Raw genomic sequence first — 16102 nt, forward strand, 5'->3', positions numbered from 1 at the left:
TTTGTAGGCTTTATTGATTTGGATCCGAGGGCATCAGTATATAACAGTTATAACCAAGCCAGTGAACTTCAGTGAGACAGTTAAATCTGCAGTTTATGTTAACAATCGTCAAGCTCATGACATTATAAATAATAGACATGCTCTAATATTGCACAACTGACGGACATCATCATTTACAATTTCACCAGTTAATTCTTGTCTGTCAGGTGTGATAGCTATACTTGTATCATCAGCAAAAAGGTACAAGCTTTGCATCTTCGTGAATACGGAATGGCAAGTCATTGATATATATTAAGAACAGCAGAGGACCCAAGACTGAACCTTGCGGCACCCCATTCTTCATTGTTCGATAACTTTTGTACATTTCGTCTGTTTTTTTATTTTTTTTTTCCCTCCCCAGTCGCCCTCCAGGAAGCTCGCTTCCTGGCAGTGCGGACCCTTACCCTCTGTGGCTATTGGGGCTATTTTAAGAATCGCACTGACTGTGAAAATGAGTCAGGTGGTGTTTGCACATGTGGAGTGTGTTCAGTAAATTCCGGAACATTTGTAATTTTGCACTCTTGGCGTGCCAGAGTAAAATGCAGTTGGCATCCTTGCATGCGCTCGTGTTTAATGTGTAACTGCCGGAAGTTTCACTGTTGTAAGCCTGTTACTTGTTGTTCAGTGCCCTACCGAGTAGATCGTTGTCGCACAGTTTGCGAATTTCAAGATAGCAGAGTTAGAGGAGCAAAGTGTCTGCATTAAATTTTCCACAAAACTTGAGAAAAACTTTACAGAGAAACACCAAATGATGCAGGAAGCCGACAGTGCCGAGTGCTTAAGCCATACTCGGTGTTATAAATGTTTCGTACGGTTTAAAAATGGCCGGACGGAAGTTAAAGACGGTCGTCGTCGAGGATGCCCTTCGACGTCTACCGGCGAAACTCGTGTTGGGAAAGTCGACGAAATTGTGCTTAACGATCGTAGACTGACTGTCCGAGATATTGCAGAAGAATGTAACTTTTCAGTTGGATCGTCTCACGAAATCGTGACAGAGCATATCGGAATGCATCTGGATGCCACCGAGTTGCCCCCCGGCTCTCGAGTTGAGACCAGAAAGATCTTCACCCCACATTCTGGTGAAGAGCTTTTGGATCTTGCAAATGAGAACGAGATGTTCTTTAAGAGAATTGTATCTGGTGATGAAAAGCTGGTCTGTGGTTGTGACTTCGAGGCCGAGGGTCAGTCTTCACGATGGGTCAGGAAAATTTCTCCAAAACTAAAAACAGCTCATCAGTTCAGATCAAATTACAAAGCCGTGCAGGTATTTTTCTCTGACTTCAAAGAATTAGGTTATCACGAATTTGTGCACAGATACAAACTGTTAATTGAGGCTACTATTGAGTCGTGTTGGGGTGCCCGTGAGAAAATGTGAAAAGGAAATGGCGTAAAATGTGGCAAGGCAATTCACGGTTCTCACATCACGATAACTCACCCGCACATTCGTCCCCGGGTGACTATCGCACGGAAAAACAAATCACTGTGGTGCCGCATCCTCTGTGCTCTCCAGACCTGGCCCCTGCAAAGTTGAAAAACCCGTCGGAAGGACGAAGATTTGCAACGATAGACGAGATAAAAGAAAGTCCGCAGATACTGCTTCGCGCGATCCAGCAAGAGTCGTGCCGAGACTGCTTTCGGAAGTGGAAATGGCATTGGGAGTGGTGCATCCATTGTGGAGGAGAGTATTTTGAAGGAGGCCGTGCACAATAAGTAAAAGGCAAGTGTATAAAAATTGTATGTTCCAGAATTTATTAAACAGACCTTATATGTCCTGGAATCTGTCTACTGCAAACACGTGCCACTCGAAACGATTTTCTAGGCTGTGGCTTTTCGTGTGAGACGACATCTCTGGAATTTACCACCTGTAACGTGTATCTCCCTCCCGATGATGAAGTGTCCCACGATGTGTCGTTTGCACTGTTTTCTCAGCTCTCACCACTCTTCGTAATACCGGCTGACTTCAGTGGCCGCAAGAGTGTGTGGGGTGGAACTACGAACCCCGGGTTCGGTAAAGCTGTCGGAAACTCGCTCACAGATCTCGGTCTTTGCCTCGGGAATTCTGGCATTGCCACACACTTCACTGTGGTATACGGGACTTATTCGGCTGTTGACCTTTGCATTTGCCAGAGACAGGTCGTTTTCTCCCTCTGCGTCACTCGCCTGGGCGTACACTGAGAAGGGCTCTCCCCGGAGTTCAGTAGGGTGCTTTCACCACTGCTGTTGCCAACTTATGTACCCAGTTCTCATAATTTGCGCGAAGCTTTAATTTTTTGCTTTAACATGAAGAAATCTGCGGCTGTTCCTCTTAAAATGCTGGATAAGCCCGGTGGTGAAGGAACTGTTAGTGGAAGAACGTGCAGAGAATGTTTCCAACGCCTTAAGAACGGTGATTTTGATGTCAAAGACTGGTATGGTGATGGAAGACAGAACGTTTTGGTAGCTACTGAAACAGACGGAGACAGTCACAGGACATTATCATCGAAAGCAAGTGATGCGTTCGAGCCCAGCACTGACACACAAACGGCCACAATACAGCGATAGACACTTCCGATCGGATCCTCACAAAAGACGCCCAGTTATTCCGCCAGGACTCGTATGCTATCCAAAAGATGGGAGAATGTGGAATGTGATGGCCAGCGATGGGCAATACTATGAATCATAATTTTTTGTACGTTTTTCACAATAAGCCCCGAACATCGAGGAGGGGGGCGGGGGGGGGGGGGGGGGGGGGGGGGGGGGGGAACACACAACGGCGGAAGCAAAGTTGTAGAGATAATATTTGAGCTGAGAACATGCTCTTTTCTTTTTTTTTGTTTAATTATTAAGAACACATGTTTACATACAATACATAATTGTACAAAGAAAATACACAAAAGTATGTTACAGAAAGGAAAGCTTGAGCCGTCAATTGTTTTTCCACATTGAATGTTTAACAGATAGAATGATAAGTAAACTGGACTTTTTGTGTTATCCATTGACACTACTTAAAATTTGATAAGTGATGCAGATAAATGAAAATATGAGTCCTACAGATTTTCCCCTATACTTTTAAGGAAACTGACAATTGCTTTATGCAGACAAAAGTTTCCAGTAAACAGAAGACGCTGACTGAGGGAGGAGGTAACCTGTACTCATCAAAGTCTTCAGAAACTCTGATCGTTCATTGCATTGTCGGTTTAAGAACACGAAAGCAAGATGTGGTTGCAGCCTTATAGGAATTTGAAATTGTAACGCCACGTAATATTCGCCTTTCATTTGTTGTGACATATTCCACATATTTTGCCATTGCAGTTTTCCACGGCTCTGTACTTCATGTAACTAGTCTGTGTATGTTAATTTCAAACTGAGAACAGTTCCTGTAAATTTAGGTCACTTCGCTAAGATGTCAACTTTCTAATTACAGGGGACGCAAGCGTCAGACTTGACCGACAGCAGAACGGTTGTCTCCCCTCTCCGTTTACAGTGAATACAGTCCAGCACCACACCCACAATAGAACGGTCGGTTGTCTTATTCCGCCTTCAATGTTAAGTACTTTCAAGAACTCTCTGGGAGGAGGAAGTTGGAGATACAAACTTAATTGCTTCCAAAATTGCAACAGTCTCCGCCATAAAACTGAAGCAGTTTGTAGGCTTTATTGATTTAGATCCGAGGGCATCAGTATATAACAGTTATAACCAAGCCACTGAACTTCAGTGAGACAGTTAAATCTGCAGTTTATGTTAACAATCGTCAAGCTCGTCTATTATAAATAATAGACATGCTCTAATATTGCACAACTGACGGACAACAATGAACTCGGATGCTAGTTTCGTGGATCATTTCTGCTGTCCATCTCGTGGATTGCTGTGACCTCCGCTTCCTTCCAACCACTTGGCATGAGAGGGATCTGTGGCACGTTACGGTTAACACGGGACCAAACTCAGTTGCGAAGCCAGTACAGAATCTGATGGGGAGATTTTTGGGGAGCAAGACCTGGACGCCGCACGAGAGAAGACGTGTTAACACGGTAAAGGACGAACTCTTATCTACGCCATTTCCCCCTCTTAATCACATTTTGTTATTCTCTGTTCTCTTTCAAATAACTTTTGTAGTGGAAATTGGTTTGACTTTTGCTCAGAAACGCCATAAGGACCACCCCAACAATAGCTTTTCTGAATCACGAAGTCCGATAACTTTTCTGTTATACGAAGTCCGATTTGCATTTCATTCTTTCCCTTTTTTACAGTCATTAACGATTTTAAAACCCCCTTTTTATTCACCATTTCTTCCCACATTTTCAACCTTTTCTTTTTTTCTCTTCTCTTCTCTTTTTTATTAACCACTACATAGGCGTTGTTAGTCAAACGCAATTGCAGTTTGATTTTGAAGTTAATTTTATTACTTATTAAATTCTTCACATGTTCAAAGATTCTTAGTGCGAAATACCTCACTGCTTTTTCTGCTATACTAAGGTGGAGTTATAGTGTAAATCATTTCTCCTTCTACACTGAAGAGCCAAAGAAACTGGTACACCTGCCTAATACCGTGTAGGGCCCCTGTGAGTACGCAGAAGTGCCGCAACACGACGTGGCCTGGACTCTACTGATGTCTGAAGTAGTGCTGGAGGGAACTGACACCGTGAATCTGGCAGGGCTCTCCATAACAGTAGGAGTGGCTGCAGCTCTCTTCTGGACAGCACGTTGCGAGGCATCCCAGATAAGGTTTACGAGGTTCGTGTCTGGGGAGTTTGGTGGACAGCAGAACTGTTTAAACTCAGAAGAGTGTCCCTGGAGCCAATCTGTAGCAGCAATTCTGGACGTGTGGGGTGTCGCAATGTCTTGCCGGAATTGCCCGAGTCTTTCAGAATGTACAATGGATACGAATGGATGCAAGTGATCAGACAGGCTGCTTACATACGCGTCAGCTGTCAGATTCTTATCTAGACGTATCACTCGAACTGCACACACCCCACACCATTGCAGAGCCTCCACGGATTCGTGAGCTCGTCTCTGTGCCCGTACACGTCTGTCCACTCGATATAATTTGAAACGAGACCTGTCCGACCGGACGACACATTTCCAGTCGTCGACAATCCGATGTCGGTGTCGACAGGCCCAGGTGAGGCGTAAGGCTCTGTCTCGTGCAGTCGTCGAGGGTACACCGGCGGGCCTTCGGCTCCCAAAGCCCGTGTCGGTGACGTTTTGTCAAATAGTTCGCACACTGACACTTGTCGGTGGCCCGGCGCTGAAGTCTGCAGGAGGGTTGCACTTCTGTCACGTCGAACGATTATCTTCGGTCGTCGTGGGCCCCGTTCTCGCAGGATCCTTTTCCGGCCGCTGCGCTGTCTGAGGTTTGATGTTTTACCGGATTCCCGATATCCACGGTACATTCGTGAAATGGCATTACGGGAAAATCCCCACTTCGTCGCTACCTCGGAGATTCCGTTTCCCGTCACTCGCACGCTGACTATAACAGTGCAACAACACTTCGGGATGAAGTTCAACAAAGATCCACCAACTGCCAACTCCATTTGGAGATGGTATGCGCAGTTTAAAGCTTCTGGATGCCTCTGTAAGGGGAAATTAACGGGTCGGCCTGCAGTGAGCGAAGAAACGGTTGAACGCGTGCGGGCAAGTTTCACGCGTAGCCCGCGGAAGTCGACGAATAAAGCAAGCAGGGAGCTAAACGTACCACAGCCGACGGTTTGGAAAATCTTACGGAAAAGGCTAAAGCAGGAGCCTTACCGTTTACAATTGCTACAAGCCCTGACACCCGATGACAAAGTCAAACGCTTTGAATTTTCGGCGCGGTTGCAACAGCTCGTGGAAGAGGATGCGTTCAGTGCGAAACTTGTTTTCAGTGATGAAGCAACATTTTTTCTTAATGGTGAAGTGAACAAACACAATGTGCGAATCTGGGCGGTAGAGAATCCTCACGCATTCGTGCAGCAAATTCACAATTCACCAAAAGTTAACGTGTTTTGTGCGATTTCACGGTTTAAAGTTTACGGCCCCTTTTTCTTCTGCGAAAAAAACGTTACAGGACACGTGTATCTGGACATGCTGGAAAATTGGCTCATGCCACAACTGGAGACCGACAGCGCCGACTTCATCTTTGAACTGGATGGTGCTCCACCGCACTTACATCATAATGTTCGGCATTTCTTAAACAGGAGATTGGAAAACCGATGGATCGGTCGTGGTGGAGATCATGATCACAATTAATGTCACGTCCTATACGCTCTCCCGACTTAACCCCATGCGATTTCTTTCTGTGGGGTTATGTGAAAGATTCAGTGTTTAAACCTCCTCTACCAAGAAACGTGCCAGAACTGCGAGCTCGCATCAACGATGCTTTCGAACTCATTGATGGGGACATGCTGCGCCGAGTGTGGGAGGAACTTGATTATCGGCTTGATGTCTGCTGAATCACTAAAGGGGCACATATCGAACATTTGTGAATGCCTAAAAAAACTTTTTGAGTTTTTGTATGTGTGTGCAAAGCATTGTGAAAATATCTCAAATAATAAAGTCATTGTAGAGCTGTGAAATCGCCTCATTCATTTGTAATAACCCTGTATTTGAATACACTTGCCTACATCAATTCCCTTGGCACTTTTGTGTAAATATGTATTAAAAATGTAGGTGTAAATACTTATTACACTATCATGCAAAACTTTCCAGTAAATTGTTCAACAACAATTTCACATTATTGTTAAGAAAATTTTTCCTACTACACACACACACACACACACAGTATATTTATTTATTAAATAAATAAATATGTAGCCTACGTCTGTCTGATTAGAGTATCATATAAAAGTTTTAAATAAATCAGTCACAAATATTTTGAGGCATGTGGTAGTAACATTAAACAATGTCTTCATACAGTAGTATATATTTTATATATATAGTGTCAGTTAAAAGAAAGTTGCAGTACATCCTGTTATGTCAAAAGTCTTGCAGGAGCGGGGAAATCTGAATATTCCAGTAAGGTATGGGTGAAATGGTCTAAATCTTTTACGGTACGTATCGAATACGGGCACCAACTCGAAATCGGCCATATCGAACCTGGAGGTGCTTCTGAGGGCCAGTTGTTAAAATCTGCTACTATGACGCAGAAATTCCACACTCCAGACATCAAAATGGCTTCAGTTCTCTCCTCCTGGGCCAAAGCCATTTTCAGTTACCTGAAACAAAAACAAAAAAAAGTATTGTAACTTTTGAACCATAACTGCTACTCCGAATCTGTTTACTGCAATGAACTTGAACTTGTCATAAAATATTGGTGTTATCTGATATATCACACGAACCTGTTCCCATTTTAAAAAATTGACAGATTCGAGATGACCGATTTCGAGAGGGGTCCACGGTCAGTACCTACTGTAACGGATAGACCACCTCACCCGTACCTCAATGGAATATTCAGGTTTCCCCATTCCTGCTGGATTTTTGACATAACAGGGTGTACTGTGACTTTTGACTCACTCTGTATATTCATAAACCATAAATTTTAAAAAATTTGTAGGCTATGTCTGTCAGAATGATAACACAGGCCAATGATGGAAAAACCTTTTTTGCTGAAAATACCTTATTATTATGTTTTTTAGGGTGATAATTTCTCCACATTTTGCAGTAAAAATTTATTAAATTAAGCAATTTTTAAAGAATTTAACAGCTTTTATATAGTTAAAATAATTTAAAAAGGAGGTGTAATGAATGCAGATCACGTCGGTAGCACTGCTGAAAAACATTTGCTGGCAAAAAAAGGTCAGTTCCATTTTTGTGTTAACAGATGGCGTTTTGTTTACTGTCAACCTAACATCACTTTCCCGTTTTCTGTACATGCGCTCAGTACAATGTCTAATCGTGGTTGTAAAAACTCTGCTGACAGTATATTTGTGGTGAATTTGTGATTAAAAAAACACCAAAGGAACATTACAGACTTTGTGAAAAAGATTTATTTGTCATACTTTGTATCTAAACTTGGTGATCGAGATAAATCTTGGGCACCGCTCAAGTATGTTATGTGTGTGTTGAACATCTGAGAAAATGGCCCAAAAAGGAGAAAAATGCCTTTAGATTTGCTGTTCCTAGGGTACGGAGGGAGCCAAGAAATCATTCCGCTGATTGCTAGTTTTGCAGTGTCGATATTACTGGTCATAATTCAAAATACAAGAAGGTAATAAGCTACCCTAACCTTCCGTCCGCCACCCGACCGGTAGTGCACTGAGTAGATTTGCCACGGTGTAGATTTGCCGGTTCCTGAACCACCAGATGATTTCAATTCTATTCCAACAGAAGTATTTTCTGATGTACAATGTGATTTAGATGAACCAGATGATGATGAATTCCATTGTAATACAGAAAGTTTAGAACCCAAATTGTTTACTCAGACCAAGCTTAACAATTTGGTTAGGGATCTGGGCTTAACGAAAGAAAAAGCTGAATCGCTTGGCTCTAGATTAAAAGAAAAGAACTTCCTGGCAGTTGGAACCAGCATATATACGTATAGAAAGAAAGAAAGAGAGAGAGAGAGAGAGAGAGAGAGAGAGAGAGCAGCAATTGTCCAAGTTCTTTCAACAAGAAGTGATTAGTGTACTGCTCAGACATTCCAGGTCTGATGAATGAGTTTCGTATTGAATACCAAAAGGATGGCTGGAAGCTGTGTATTGATTCATCCAAAACTAGTTTAGAGGCTGTTTTATTGCACAATGGTAACATGTATGCATCTATACCTGTTGGACATTCTGTACATATGAAAGAAAGCTATGAAAACCTAGAAGTATTGCTAAATAAAATTGGTTATTCTGCTCATGGTCGGATGATATGTGGCGATGTAAAAGTAACGTGCATGCTCCTCGGTCAGCAAGGTGGCTTTAACAAATTTCCATGTTTCTTGTGTGAATGGGACAGTACAGCCAAGGATCAACACTGGCCTGTGAGGGAGTCTTTAAAACGTGGCGAGAAGTACATTCTACGCAAAAACCTCATAGATCCAAAAACCGTACTCCTACCATCTCTACATAGAAAGTTAGGTGTAATGAAATAGTTTGTAAAGGCTTTGCCTGAAGATGGACCATGTTTTAAGTATCTCTGTCAAAAGCTTCCAAAGCTGTCTTTGTCAGATCTGACAATAGAAAATTGATGTTTGGTGTTAAATTTGAATCCACAATGACCTTAAATGAGAAAGAGGCAAAGGTATTATTCAAGCATGTCATTACAAACTTCTTAGGACACGAAAAAGACCAAGAATATGTTTCTATTACAGCTACAATGTTAAAGTAGTTTAAAACTTTAGGATGTTTAATGAGCCTGAAAGTACACTTTCTGAACAGTCACTCGATTACCTCCTGGACAATATGGGAGATGTTAGTGAGGAACAAGGAGAGTGTTTTCACCAGGACATTAAAGTGATGGAAAAACACTATCAAGGCCGCTGGAACACTGACACGATGGGGGACTACTGTCGGTCACTTCACCGAGAAGTTCAGCGAGCGCCTCATCGTAGAAAAAGCTACACGAGGAGCTTCGAAGAAAAAAGAGAAAGAAAATACAAACCAATTTCAGCTGACAAGTGAAACCACTATTAACACATATCATTGTTTTAAATAGCTTACTGTACATACAAACCATGCTTATGTTGTAACAAAACATGTCATTAATTTCCCCTTTTACCGTATAGCATAGGATTTTTATACTATACAATAAAAAGCAACTTGCTCGAAAACTATGGGTGATACAAAAAAACTAAGGTTAGATTTGGATTCAGCTCATAAAAATCTATCAAGATCAGCTACCAAAATAAAAAATGTTTTTCAAAACCAAATTTTTCATTGGCCTGTGTTAATTAGAGTACCGTTTCCCGTGTGTGTGTGTGTGTGTGTGTGTGTGTGTGTGTGTGTGTGTGTGTGTGTGCGCGTGCGCTCGTGTGTGCATGCTAAAAAAAATGTAGCCTGTGTCAGTCTGAATTTTTATCAGAGTACTGTGTAGAAATGTGAAGTAAATCAGTCAAGAACTTTTTGAGATTTACATTAAACAACGTCTTCTCTTTATATAGTAGTACAGATGACACGAGGGATACGCTACAATCACGTCTCACTCTCTTCTCGACAGCTGCTCTCCCCTTTGATGTCCTACGACACTTGGAACTGCAGTCCGTATTCTGTTTAAGTTGTAGATAGCCTTTCACTTGTTCACTATCTCTGCTGCATTCACAATTTAATAAGGCATAATCGTCAACACTGTCAAAAGCTTTCCCTAAATCTACGGATGCTTTAAACAATGTTTGCCCGTCTTCACCCTGTCTTACCTTATAAATTTTAAGGTCTTCATTGCTTTAGGTATTTGAACATTTCTCTGGAACTCAAACTGTTTTTTTCCAAAGGTCAGCTTCTACCAGTTTCTCGATTCTTCTGTAAAGAATTGGTGTTAATATTTTGCAACCACGATTTATTAAAGTGACAGTTTGGTCATTTTCACACCTGTCAGCGCCTGTAGATTTGAAATTACTTTATACTTCCCAAAGCCCGAGGAAGCTTCGCCTACCTCATACATCGTGCACACCGGATGCAATTATTTTGTCACGTCTGGCTCTACCTAGGATCTCAATAACCTCTACTACAGGTGCCTCATTTCAACTTGGGTCTTTCAGTGCCCTATCAAATTCTTCTCGTAATACTGTAGCTCCCATCTCGTCTTCATCTACCTCCCCTCTCTTTCTATAATACAGAGGGGGTCCAGAAAAATGTAGACACTCTTCGATAGTTGATATTAATGGGAAAAAAAAACAATATACCGTTACAATCCTCGCTCACGGGGAATGTTGGTTCGTGTGCTCAAAGTGACTCCCGTTAGCGACCAAACGACTTCGATGCCGCTGAACTGTCGACCAAACTATGGCTGTCAGTACTGGCAGTGTGACAGCCACACACGACATCTCGAGGTTCTCGAGTTCCGTACACATTACGCCGTTGCCGTTGTACATCTGTCATGTTTTCGTACTTCCTGTACCACTTTCGTACAGCCTCGTGTTGCTCAAACAACAATCTTACTTCATTCACTGCCAAACTCTCATCTGTTGCAAAGCGTGCACCAAGATCTGTCGAGAAAACAATGGACTACGCTACCACGCAAAATTGCAATGATATGTCATTTTTTCCAAAGGTATTAACTTTTCCTGGACTCGTCTGTATTGTCTTCAAGTTCGTCTCCCTCGTATGTTCCTTCTACATACTACTCCCCCTTTCAGCTCTCCACTCTTTCCTTAGTACTGCTTTGCCACCCGAGATCTCCATATTTGTATAGCTGATTCTCTTTTCTCCAAACATCTCTCTACTTTTCCTATAATGACACCTGTCTTTCCCTCAGTCGTGTATGCTTCTATTTCTTTACATTTACCCTGGAGCCATTTTTGCTTAGACAATTTGTACTTTCTGACCATTTCATATTTCAGTCCATCTGTAGTGGCTTTCATTTGCTTCATTCAGTGCATTTTTATATTTTCTCCTTTCATCAATTAGATTCTATCTATTCCGTGTTATCCAATAACGATTTCTACAAGGCCCCATCTTTTTACCTATTTGATCATCTGCTGCGTTCACTATTTAATCTCTCGAAGATACCCATTCGTCTTCTACTGTATTCCTCCCCCCCCCCTCCCCCCCTATTCTAATGAATCTTTGCCCAATGCTCCCTCTGAAACTCAGAACAACCTCCAGTTCTTTTAACTTATCCAGGTCCCATCTCTGTAATTTCCACCTTTATATAACTTCTTCTGTTTTAGCCTGCAGTTCGTAACTGACAAATTGTGCTCTTAGTCCGTATCTGCCACTGGTCATGCTTTACAGTTTATAACCTAGTTTTGAAATCTCTGTCCTATCATAAAAATAATATATTTAATAATTTCCAGTATTTCCAGATCTCTTTATTTTATACAACATTGTATCACAGTTCTGAAACCAAGTGTTCACTGTAATTAGATTATGCTGTGTGAAAAATTCTACCAGGTGGCTTCCTCTTTCATTCTTTTCCTTCAGTCCATATTCTCCTAGTATTCTTCCTTCCTTTCAGCTTCCTATTACCAAATTCCAGTCACCTGTCACAATTAAATTTTCCTCTACCTTAATAAGTTCTTTTATCTTATCATACATTCTTTCAATCTCTTCATCACCTGTGGAGCTACTTGGCATATAAACTTGTAGTACTCGTACTTCGGTGGCCTCTGGCTTCGTATCTATCTCGGCTACTATAATGCTTTAACTATGCTGTCTGCACTAGCTTACTCACATTTCTGTTACAGCCATTACAAAGCCTACTCCTACATTACACTGACTTTATTTTGTATCAATAATATGTGTTCACATATCTTAATCTCACTCAGCCAGTCTATTGTTTTCAGCATATGATCCATAAATAATATGAACAACAGTGGAGACAGGTTGCAGCCTTGTCTTACCCCTGAAACTACTCTGAACCGTGAACTCAATTTACCGTCCACTCTTAACTGCTGCCTGACTATCCATGTAAAGACCTTTAATTGCTTGCAAAAGTTTGCCTCCTATTCCATTATCTCGTAGAACAGACAATAACTTCCTCCTAGGAACCGGTCATATGCCTTTTCTAGATCTATAAAGCATAGATACAATTCCCTGTTCCACTCATAACACTTCTCCATTATTTGCCATAAGCTAAAGATCTCGTCCCGACAACCTCTAAGAGGCCTAAACGCACACTGATTTTCATCCAATTTGTCCTCAACTAATACTCGCACTTTCCTTTCAACAACACCTGCAAAGATTTTACCCACAACGCTGATTAAAGAGATACCTCTGTAGTTGTTACAATGTTTTCTGTTTCCATGTTTAAAGATTGGTGTGATTACTGTTTTTGTCCAGTCTGATGGAACCTGTCCCGACTCCCAGGCCATTTCAATTATCCTGTGTAGCCATTTAAGAGCTGACATTCCACTGTATTTGACGAGTTCCGACTTAATTTCATCCACCCCAGCTGCTTTATTGCACTGCAATCTATTGACCATTTTCTCCACTTCCTCAAATGTGATCCTATTTCCATCATCATTCCTATCCCATTCTACCTCGAAATCTGAAACATTACTGATCACATTTTCACCTACATTGAGCAACTCTTCAAAATATTCCCTCCATCTGCTCAAGGCATCCACAGGATCACCAGCAGTTTTCCTGGCCTGTCCAGAATACTTGTCATTTCCTTCTTACCTCCCTTTCGAAGACTGCTAATTACACTCCAGAATGGTTTTCCAGCAGCTTGACCCATAGTCTCCAACCTGTTTCCAAAGTCTTCCCAAGATTTCTTCTTGGATGCTGCAATTATCTGTTTGGCTTTGTTTCTTTCTTCAACATGATTTTCTCTGTCTACCTGAGTTCTAGTATGTAGCCATTTTTGATACGCCTTCCTTTTCCTTTTACAGGCTGCCTTGACTGTGTCATTCCACCAAGCTGTTTGCTTCATCCTACTTTTACACACTACTGTTCCAAGACATTCTTTAGCCACTTCTAGTACTGTGTCCCTGTACCTTGTCCATTCCTTTTCCAATGACAGTAATTGACTACATTCAACTAACTGGTACCTTTCTTCTGAGATCGCTGTTATGTACTTGTGCCTGATTTCCTTATCCTGAAGTTTCTCCACTCTTATCCTCCTACATATGGACCTGACCTCCTGCACTTTCGGCCTCACAATCCCAATTTCACTGCAGATTAAATAATGATCAGTGTCATCAAAGAATCCCCTGAATACACGTGTGTTCCTCACAGCCTTCCTGAGTTCCTGATCTGTTATTATATAGTCAATGAAAGATCTGGTTCCCCTGCCTTCCCAAGTATACCGGTGAATGTTCTTATGTTTAAAAAAGGAGTTTGTGATTACTAAGCCCATACTGGCACAGAAATCCAAGAGTTGTTTCCCGTTCCTGTTGGCCTCCATATCCTCTCCAAATTTACCCATAACCTATTCATACCCTTCTGTTCGGTTTCCAATCCTGGCATTAAAATCACTCATGAGCAGAACACTGTCCTTGTCCTTTACTCTAACAACTACATCACTGAGTGCCTCATAAAAACTATCCATCTTATCTTGATCTGTCACTTCACAATGCGAATATACTGACACAATCCTAATTTTCTTGCTAGACACTGTCAAATCTATCCACATCAGTCGTTCCGTTTACATACCTTACTGCAACTACGCTGGGTTCCATTTCTTTCCTGATGTAAAGCCCTACACCCCATTGTGCTATTCCTGCTTTGACTCCCGACAGGTAGACCTTTTATTCTCCCACTTCCTCTTCTTTCTCACCCCTTAACTGAATGTCACTAACAACTAAAACGTCCAGCCACATCTTACTTGCAGCCTCTGCCAGCTCTACCTTCTTCCCAGAGTAGCCCCCATTGATATTAATAGCTCCGCACCTCGTTACCATTTGTTGGCCAAGTCCCTGGTTTGTCAGTTGCAGGTGGGACTCCTTCACCTCCAAAGGTCTGAGGCATCTTGCTCTGATTGTTGCCAGCATCATATTTAAAGTACCAGGGAAGCAGGTTGCTAGCCTTACTTGCCCCGAGTCCCATCGGGTTTTACCCCTAGCGGCTGAGGGACTAACCGGTGGATTTGATAGTCTTTGCCGTATGAGCACAAAGGTGACCACGACTCAGAATATGTCCGAGATGCCCAGCCTTATTCCAAAGTAACTGGTATCCCGACTGTCGGGACCACTTACTTGGCCACTCATACGTTGCCCGTGGTTCGTGAACTAGGACGTGACTACAGGAACCCACACCACGAACCACAGTTTAATAAGCCACGGTTGCAAAAAAACTAACACAATTCTTTATACAGGAATGGAAAAACTGGTAGAAGCCGACCTCCAGGAAGATCAATTTGGATTCTGGAGAAATGTAGTAACACACAAAGCGATACCGATCTTACGACTTATCTTAGAAGATGGTTAAAAAAAGGCAAACAAATGTTTACAGCTTTTGTAGATTTGGAGAAAGCTTTTGACAATGTTGACTGGAAAACTCTCTTTGAAATCCTGAAGCCAGGGGGTGGTAAAATACAGGGAACAAAAGGCCACTGACAACTCGTACACAAACCGGACGGCAGTTGTAAGAGTCGAGGGGAGAGAGAAGGGAATGAGACAGTGTTGTAGCCTATCCCCAGTGTTATCCAATCTGTACATAGGACAAACAGTAAAAGAAACAAACAAAAAATTTGCAGTAGGAATTAAAGTCCAGGGAGAAGAAATAAAAATTTTGAGATTTGCCAATTACATTGCACTTCTGTCAGAGACAGCAAAAGACCTGGCAGAGCAGCTGAACAGAAGCCTGTAACAATCGTGAAACACTGTCTGCCTGCAGACAGGCACAACAAGAAGACACTTACACATTCAGCTCTGAGGCAAAACAGTCTTCAGAAAAGGAAGCGCGTGCGTGTCTCCACACACACACACACACACACACACACACACACACACACACACACACACACAAACACAACACAAACACATACACACACACAAAACAAAGATGAGGTGACTTACCGAACGAAAGCGCTGGCAGGTCGATAGACACACAAACAAACACAAACATACACACAAAATTCAAGCTTTCGCAACAAACTGTTGCCTCATCAGGAAAGAGGGAAGGAGAGGGGAAGACGAAAGGAAGTGGGTTTTAAGGGAGAGGGTAAGGAGTCATTCCAATCCCGGGAGCGGAAAGACTTACCTTAGGGGGAAAAAAGGACAGGTATACACTCGCACACATGCACACATCCATCCACACATCATGTGTGTATGTTTGTGTTTGTTTGTGTGTCTATCGACCTGCCAGCGCTTTCGTTCGGTAAGTCACCTCATCTTTGTTTTTATATATAATTTTCCCACGTGGAATGTTTCCTTCTATTATATTGATATCATATATATATATATATATATATATATATATATATATATATATATATATATATATTTATTCACACAAGCAAGCACATCTTGCACACTAATTACCACCATACGTGGCAGCTCTGAACAGAATGCTGGCATTTTCTG

The 16102-nt window shown here is 42.0% G+C and overlaps 1 protein-coding gene across 3 annotated transcripts in view; it reads right to left on the bottom strand.

Moving 5' to 3' along the window:
• Positions 1-16102, bottom strand: part of LOC126443003 (uncharacterized) — a 53571-nt gene that overhangs the window by 14411 nt on the left and 23058 nt on the right. For 2 of the 3 annotated variants that reach the window (XM_050090850.1, XM_050090848.1), the window contains one exon: positions 6822-7208. The gene's annotated coding sequence lies outside the window, so the exon portion shown is untranslated. Of the gene's footprint in view, positions 1-6821; positions 7209-16102 lie in introns of those variants that run through there. The other variant, XM_050090849.1, reaches the window with a different exon arrangement.

Source organism: Schistocerca serialis, unplaced genomic scaffold (assembly GCF_023864345.2).
Source record: "Schistocerca serialis cubense isolate TAMUIC-IGC-003099 unplaced genomic scaffold, iqSchSeri2.2 HiC_scaffold_1420, whole genome shotgun sequence".
Classification (NCBI taxonomy): domain Eukaryota; kingdom Metazoa; phylum Arthropoda; class Insecta; order Orthoptera; family Acrididae; genus Schistocerca; species Schistocerca serialis.